This window comes from Quercus robur, chromosome 4, assembly GCF_932294415.1.
Source record: "Quercus robur chromosome 4, dhQueRobu3.1, whole genome shotgun sequence".
Classification (NCBI taxonomy): domain Eukaryota; kingdom Viridiplantae; phylum Streptophyta; class Magnoliopsida; order Fagales; family Fagaceae; genus Quercus; species Quercus robur.
Genome location: NC_065537.1, coordinates 53,311,378 through 53,319,562, shown reverse-complemented (window position 1 = coordinate 53,319,562; position 8,185 = coordinate 53,311,378). Strand labels below are relative to the sequence as shown.

Below are 8,185 nucleotides of genomic sequence, written 5' to 3'. Positions count from 1 at the left end.
AGAAACAAAACATACATTTTTCAATTGGTCAATGATGTCGATTGCTTAACTGTGGGTAAAATCCATTGGTTACAAAATTTGGGTAACTAAATTGGAATAATTAACAAGAGGTCACCGTCAAATTACAATTTGAGTAATACATTGTTATTAATTATTATAACGTTACTTTTTTGGGAAAATCATCCCTGACTTACTAGACAATCCATCACATACATGTTTTTAAACAAGCACTGTGATTATCTATATGACTTGTTGAGAAATTTGTATCTCAAAATGTTCATCAATCTATGCATATCAATAGAATGTAGAAACCTCATTTTATATACTAAAGCAACCTTAGCCAAAAGTTCCGCACAGAATATTAAACATAATTGATTTTATTTATTTTGAATCCTTCATTACAACTTATCAAAGAATGACAACTATTACACAATCTTCTTCTTTTTTTGGCAACAATCAACTTATTTTTTTACCATAAGGAACTCAAATGCAAATTGACAATTGAAAACTATTGAACAAATTGAAGGCATGTATATAACAATTTCTTTGAAAAAATTAAAGGCCAGCTGTGTAAGGCACTTTGGTAACCGGCAACCATGAACCGCCAGAGATGAAGTTTGCAACTGTGTATTGTGAAGCTATAGATGCACTAGTAATGACATGGTAGCCAGGCCAATTAACTCTATTAGCAGTCGATGAGCCTGGCCCCGTGTTGGCATACTCCCCATAGTACAAGGTATTGAGGGCAAAATTTCCACTCCATTCCTTCCATCCAGCTGGAGCAATCAAGCTATCTAAGTATGTTTTCATAAAAACCGTGCGTGAATACTTCTTCCATGGCCTCTCTAAGTATGTCTTAACTGAGCTCTGGGATGACATTAAATCTGAAGCAGCCTTAACTGTACAATCATGAATGGAAATTCCAGTGTTTTGATTAGGGTCAGTCCTACCTTGGGCAGTGAGAGTGTTGGTCTTTTTAGGAGGATAACGAGCATAAATATTACAATTTTGCAACACAACTGCAGCATTTCCAAATATGAAATCAACTGTACCATATATGTCACATTCCCTATAGAATTGCCTTTGGGAATGGACATAGAGGGTGTCTTGATACCCTTCCAAGCTGCACCTATAAAATACTGAGAGATCGGACCCAGAACGAAGGGCCACGGCTTGATGATTTGCTGCTCCAGCAGTGTTCCTTATAGTGATGTCACGAGCAATGAATCCATCTCCCACAACAGCTGAAAATTCAAAATAACAAGAGCTTAATTTTCATGTCAATATTTTAGTCAAATTCTAGATTAACATTCATTATTTTAGTAAAATTATGACTATATAAGCTGTAAGACATAATATTTTGGGGAAATCAGTTGTGGCAAGTTAGCTAGGACCACGAGTAATTAAATACAATAATAGTTATCAGCATAAAAGCATTATTATATATACAAAATCTTGTCAAATTAGATGACTTAGTAATCGTACTTAATTTTGAAAAGAAGGCTAAAATATATAATCGATAACTATAGCCTCTTAAAAATTAAGAAAGTACATATCCAATATATGTATTGAATGTGAATCTTACAAACTCAAGAGAACCCCATGTTATGGGACATCCAATACATACATTAGATGCAAGAGACAATTTTTCTATCCTTTGAAACTAAACCTACATGTGTGACTTGGAGAGATTTAAAAAAAAAATTTAAATTAAAAAAAATTAAAAATCGAAAACCAAGCCTTGGTTTGGTATATGAATAACGTGCATTATGCATGAAATATAAATCCTTTCAAATTCAAAGTTTGATCAATAATCTCACTAAAATTTTTAAATTATGCACTCAATAACTCAGTTGACTTATATATCTAAAAATTCCACTGAGGTCAATTTACGTAAGAAGGTGCTTTTTTTTTTTTTTTTTTTTTCCTTTGAACTAGTCAGAAGTTTCTTGGTATTCTTGCATTACTTGATCCAGACCTTTCAAACCTCTAAACTCCCACTTCTTATTAATCTCTTCTATCACATATCTAAACCTAATTTTTTTTAGTCCAAGCCATGATTTTATCCACTAAGACTTATAAATATATATGTAATATTTTGTAGGGAATCAATTCACAACAATTTCTTAACACTAAAATTTAGCACATATATTATTAGAAATCAATTGAATTTACTTACCAATTGTGGCTGAATTGAAGGTTGTAGAACCTCCACCAACACTTTTGCTCCCAGTGACTATGGTTTTTCCTATACCATCTCCTACCAACATAATATTTTTCAACTTTATCTCAACATTTTCTTTGTATGTCCCAGCCTTCACGTATATCACAAACCTCCCACTTCTTGATCGTGACGAAGCTGCACTTATCGCCTCCTTTATCGTCTTATAATTCCCTGAACCATCTTGTGCCACCACAATATTAGCCTTAGGAGCTGAAGAAGACTGCAAGAGTTTCCGGTCCCCAGGCTTAACCCAAGTTGGGAAACCATATTTGTAACTCGGTACAGTGTATGGAACTTTGTTAAGAGACAAAGCGTTGCTAATTAGCTTAGAAACGTTGTTTGACATCAAGGGCAAGAGATTGTCAGGGACCCCTAGCTCAATAAACCCGGCCCGACAAGTCTCAAGGTTGGTTAGAGCCGTGCTGAGCCATGTTTGAGCATCGGTTTGGCTGCACTTGACATTAGGGTCAATGGTTTTGTTTAGCCTGTAGTGGGTATACTCATAAAGCTCAAGGCAATCTGCCCATGCAGCCTTTTCACGAGCATTTTTGCTCTTGGGCCCTAGTGAAATTATGTTACTTTGAGCTTTTAGGGCACGTTCTAGTGCTAGTTGCTTTGAGATTGTGAAAAAATCGGACTTTTGCTTGATGGGGCTGTGGTAATTAAGCTTCTGGCTTAAAAAATAGTCACATGGCTCAGGGTTTGGGGTTTGGCTGCACCATTTTTAATATCTGCTTGAGAGTAACCAAGAATGGTTAGAGACAGAAAAAGAGACACAATTAGAGGTGCAACCAATGCTCGAAGTGCCATGTTTTTTGGCCTTTTTGATGGGCTATAAAAAATGTTGGACAGACAAGGGACAATATTATTAGATGTGAATGATTGGGTGTTTGGGATTTGTATGGGACTTAATTAATGCCTCCAGACTGATACTTATATAGAAGAAGAAAACGATAAGAGACGTAACTTTTTTTTCTTCTTCTAGTTTTTATAATAATTAATGACATTTATTTTTTCAAAATTAGAATGAATGATATTATAAAATAGATAACATATTAGAGCGGCTAACAATATTTTTATAAAATAATACTTATAATACCGTTAGTATTGCAATAGTTTGTAGTTTGGTTAGGAATAGTTTTTGAAAAACTTACAAATATTGACTAAATTTTGCATGTTTGACCTTAGAAGATGAAGGACTTGCTTGGAGGCTAGAAAAGCGTATGCATGCAATAAATATTGTACGATTGAAAATTTAGCGTCGGAATCTTAACGCGTGGAGTTCTAATCACGAAGGTAATTGGGACAGCCTACCTATATTGAAGCGGATTTGGACATTTTTTTGATTGGGAATGTTATGCTCAGTTTATGGTCAACTTGCATCTATCGCTGGACCACAGGATGATATGAATGATCAAAATTAAAAAGATTATCTTTTTGATTGAATAGACTAATCAATGGTTTGGCTCTCCTCTCACTATAACAAAATGTATTTTTAGTAACGAAAAAATTCATCAAAAAGAAAAAAAAACACTCCTAATAATATGAATTTAAACCACCTTATAATTCTATGCAAGTTATTCGTTTGCTTCAACACAACAACCCACCACAAAAACAATAATCAACATTATGATATATAATACTTACAAGTATTAGAAACAATTACATAGTAACCATCACATATACATCATTAATATTCATTCACAATTCCAAAAAATAAGACACTCCCAATATAAATTTAAATCATCTTATAATACCATACAAGCTACCTGCTTGCTTAAATACAACAACTCACCATAAAAACAATAATCAACATCATGATATATAATACTTACAAGTATTAGAAACAATTACATAGTATCCATCACATATGCATCAACAATATTCATTCACAATTCCAAAAAATAAGACACTCTCAATATAAATTTAAACCATCTTATAATACCATACAAGTTATCTGCTTGCTCGAATACAATAACCCACCATAAAAACAATAATCAACATCACGATATATAATGCTTACAAGTATTAGAAACAATTACATAGTATCCATCACATATATATCAACAATATTCATTTACAATTCCAAAAATAAGACACTCCCAATATAAATTTAAACCACCTTATAATACTATACAAGCTACCCGCTTGCTCAAATACAACAACCCACCACAAAACCAATCATCAACATCACAAGTATAGTGTTTTTTAAGTATTTAAACAAATTTTACTTACTATGCTCAAGCCAAGCATACCCTTGTAATAAAAAATCCAAAATTATCACAAATAATGAATAAAAACACATAATAATGTACGCTACAAGTTCAATTATCACAAACAAGTCACTAGCTTCACAAAGAAGTCCCATCAATGCAAATCATTTTTTTTTTTTTTTTTTTTTGAGAAATGCAAATCAAATTTTGTTTCATAAATCAACAATAAAACATATAATAATGTACGCTACAAGTTCAGGTAAGCCCTTCCTTCCGAACTACAAAATAAGTACTCACGCACTAGTTTAGAATCTTCTTGGATAGTTTAACCTTTGTCTAAAATCTTTCTACAGTTAAACCCAAACTTGATACAGATTTTTTTACATCAATAATATTCTCTTGATACAGTTTATTAAATGCACTATCTTACAACAATAATGTGAAGCACAATAATGTCTAATTTTGATTTATTCCCTACTCTAGTCTTTTTTCACTATATCAATGACTCTCCTGATCTAATACTAAGCAACCACCTTAATCTCAAATTTTTTTTTAAAAAAAAAATTTAAGACTTACAGTTCCCAATGGCGGAGCTAGGAATTTATCTTTGGGAGGGCCATATATAATTTTTTTTTTTTTGTTGTTGTATGAAATGTAAAATAGTAATATACAATAGTTCATAACTCAATTTTTTCCCTTTTATTTGTTGAGATAATTGTTAAAATACCTATATGTTCATTTTAAAGATAATGAATGTTTAATTATTGTAATTTGTTTACACATGTATTTATAAATTGTATTTTATTTAAATGAAAATTATTTTAATTTTAGACTTTCTTAAATATGTATGTATATTATTAGGTATGGGGGCAAAAATAATAAGCTTGTTTGAAAATTATCCAATCATTTAAGATATTCTGCAAAAAAAAAAATTATTTTTTTCAAAAATTTTGGGGGGCCCCAGGCCCCCCTTGGTCATCAAGTGGCTCCACCACTGACAGTTCCATAGTACCACCAGCATTGGTGTGCTTAAGAGTCTCATTGTATACACAATCCCAGCAATCAACCTCAGAATCGGGTTGCTCCCGATCACCAGATCCACCAACCACTCCTTCAAACTCGAGATAGCTGAACTCTTGAATTATCGAAATTCACAAAAGATTTTTTGTTGCACTTTCAATGAGCATCAAAAAAATGTAACCAATAGAAAGATAAAACAGTTCTTCTATAATTAGAAATTTTGTCACAACTTAATGAAGTGGTCAACTGTAAGTGGTGGACAATTATTTTTCTATGAACTTACCACTTTTTTCTCCACTATTTACAAGTTACAACGAACAATTTCAGAGTCATAACAAAAGTTGTGTCTTTAAACTAAAAAGGTAAAAACCTAAAGGGAATGAGGGTTGGAAGCTAACCAAGGCAAGTGCTCAATTGCAATGGATGCAACACGAGCAAGATATGTGTTCAAAAATGGCAAGTATCACTTCAAGGCTATGTCCTTATAGTATTGGACAACTTTGATCTTGACAGCGAATTTTGTATCATCTGAAAGCATCTTCCTTCTAAAGACTAGAAAGTTTGATCTAAATTTGATTTTCTAATTTATTCTCTCTTTTTAATTTTTATTACATTCCATTTTTTTCTTTGGTAGAGAAACAAAAATCAAGAAATAACAGTACACGGAATGAATGAACTTAAAATCTTATTATATTTGTCCTAAATTGTTCACAAATTTGCTTGCCAGTAGAACTGAATGAAACTTTGTCCTTAAAAAGGAGTTTTACTAAAACCAAGACCAATCATAGAAAGAAAAATAATTTTATAAAATTCAATATTCATTCCCAGAATATTTATTTAGTATATGCCTCATTGTACTTCAATTTTCAATTTGGAATATTTATGGCAATTAAGATACCCGTACATATATTTATATAAAAAAAATTGAATCAATTGATGCTTCTTGTGTACTTATCATAACATTCCAATCCATAAATAACAATAATAAATTGCCTTAAGTAAATTATAAGCTTCCTATTTTTGGTGGGGTCTCTCCCAATCCAAAAAAATGTTGGGTAAAACTAGAAGGAGCTAAAGATCAAGCAATTTCCAAGTAGCTTCTGTAGTCCCCACCAAGCACCAAGCCAAACAGACCTGAAACTTTCAGTACCCTCTTTCCACAATCTTCTCACACATTTGGGGACGTCACTGTTGTTGATGGCATCGGTGGGCTAGGTCGGCATCGGCGTCGGCGTTGGCGCTGTGACTGAATGAGAGTGAATCGGAGTGAGTGAGGGACTGGGTTGGCGTCGCCGGCGGGCGCTAAAATATATAAATTTTTTCTTTTTTGCTCCTTAAAATATATAATTTTTTATTGCAGTAAGAGGAGACTACTAATTATGTTAATTTATACAAGCACTCTCCTGTAAATGATTAATTAAGTATATACTTAAAAGAAAGTCTACGTAGTCTTATTTCTGTAAGAGAAATTTTATAGTTTCACAAATATCATTAAATAAAATAACTTTCACTAAAAAGTTCAACATAGACTTTATAGTTTTGTTTCATTTATTAAAAAAAATGGCAAATTACCTTTTTAAGGAGAATGTGAATGTCAATTTGCACAGTAGATATAGAATTTAAGAGCCCACAGCTTACCTTTGGAGCTTTGACTCAGTGATACAATTTAAGAGCTCACATGAATTTTTTTTTTTGGGTCTATTTTAATGTACGTAAGAATTTACTTTTTTTTTTTTAATTATTAAATAACTATATTCTTAAAACTACTTACATGAAATTATCTATTTTACACTACGTTTTATTCAAATATTATTTTTTTATTAATTTTATATTACTTTCTCAAAATAACTTTCTCCATATATGAGTAAAGAAGTATTAAAACATAGATTTGCATATGAATAATAACTTTGTATATTTACATGGTTACATAGTGATTTTTAGAGTTGGATGTGCAAATTTACTCCTAACACTATTATACATTGACTGATGTGAGTCATATGAGTATTCTAACATTGTGGTCATAAAAACATGTAGAAAATTTAACAAAAATGAAAGCTTTAGTTTAGTTAACTCTCATTTCATAATACTTTGAACCCAAAAAAAATTTTGAGTACCAATATAATTAAGAGAGTGAAGTTTTAACTAGACTAGAGCTAGTCCGATCACTTTAGAGAGTAAATAAAGTAATTAGAATAGATATCCATGATTTTTGAGTAATTGTTAGTACCCATGATTTTTTTAATTCATATTTTGGCCCTCTCAATCCAAATCTTGGGTCTGTCCCTGACTTTAAGGTTTAGCAAGTATAATTTACCTTTTATATATAAATATATATATATATATATAATAAAATAAAATAAAAAACTTGATAAGGTAGTATTTAATTAATCTTGATAGGGTTTTATCCATTTTCACCTAAATTAGTAAAATTTATATCCAATAACTTAAGGATTCTAATAGAAAAGGTAATATACTGAAAAATAATAATTTAAATTATTTTTTAAAAAAGTATATGTGCTCTAATTTTACAATATAAGCATTGTTATTTACCGTTAAATTCAAGTTAAAAAAAAAAAAAAAAAAAAAAAAAACCATTTTCTTTCATTAATTCAATTCAAAGAGAATAAGAAAATGTACCTATATATTGCTTACAAATTTTAAGATTTTGATTTATAAGTAATTAATCAATTTATATATAGAAATAGCTGAGTATCTAATGTAATTGTGA

General features: G+C 31.0%; 1 pseudogene; it reads right to left on the bottom strand.

The window, feature by feature from the left end:
* Nucleotides 1-356: 356 nt before the first annotated feature.
* LOC126722972 (pectinesterase 2-like) lies at nucleotides 357-3,120 on the bottom strand (annotated as a pseudogene).
* Nucleotides 3,121-8,185: the final 5,065 nt, after the last annotated feature.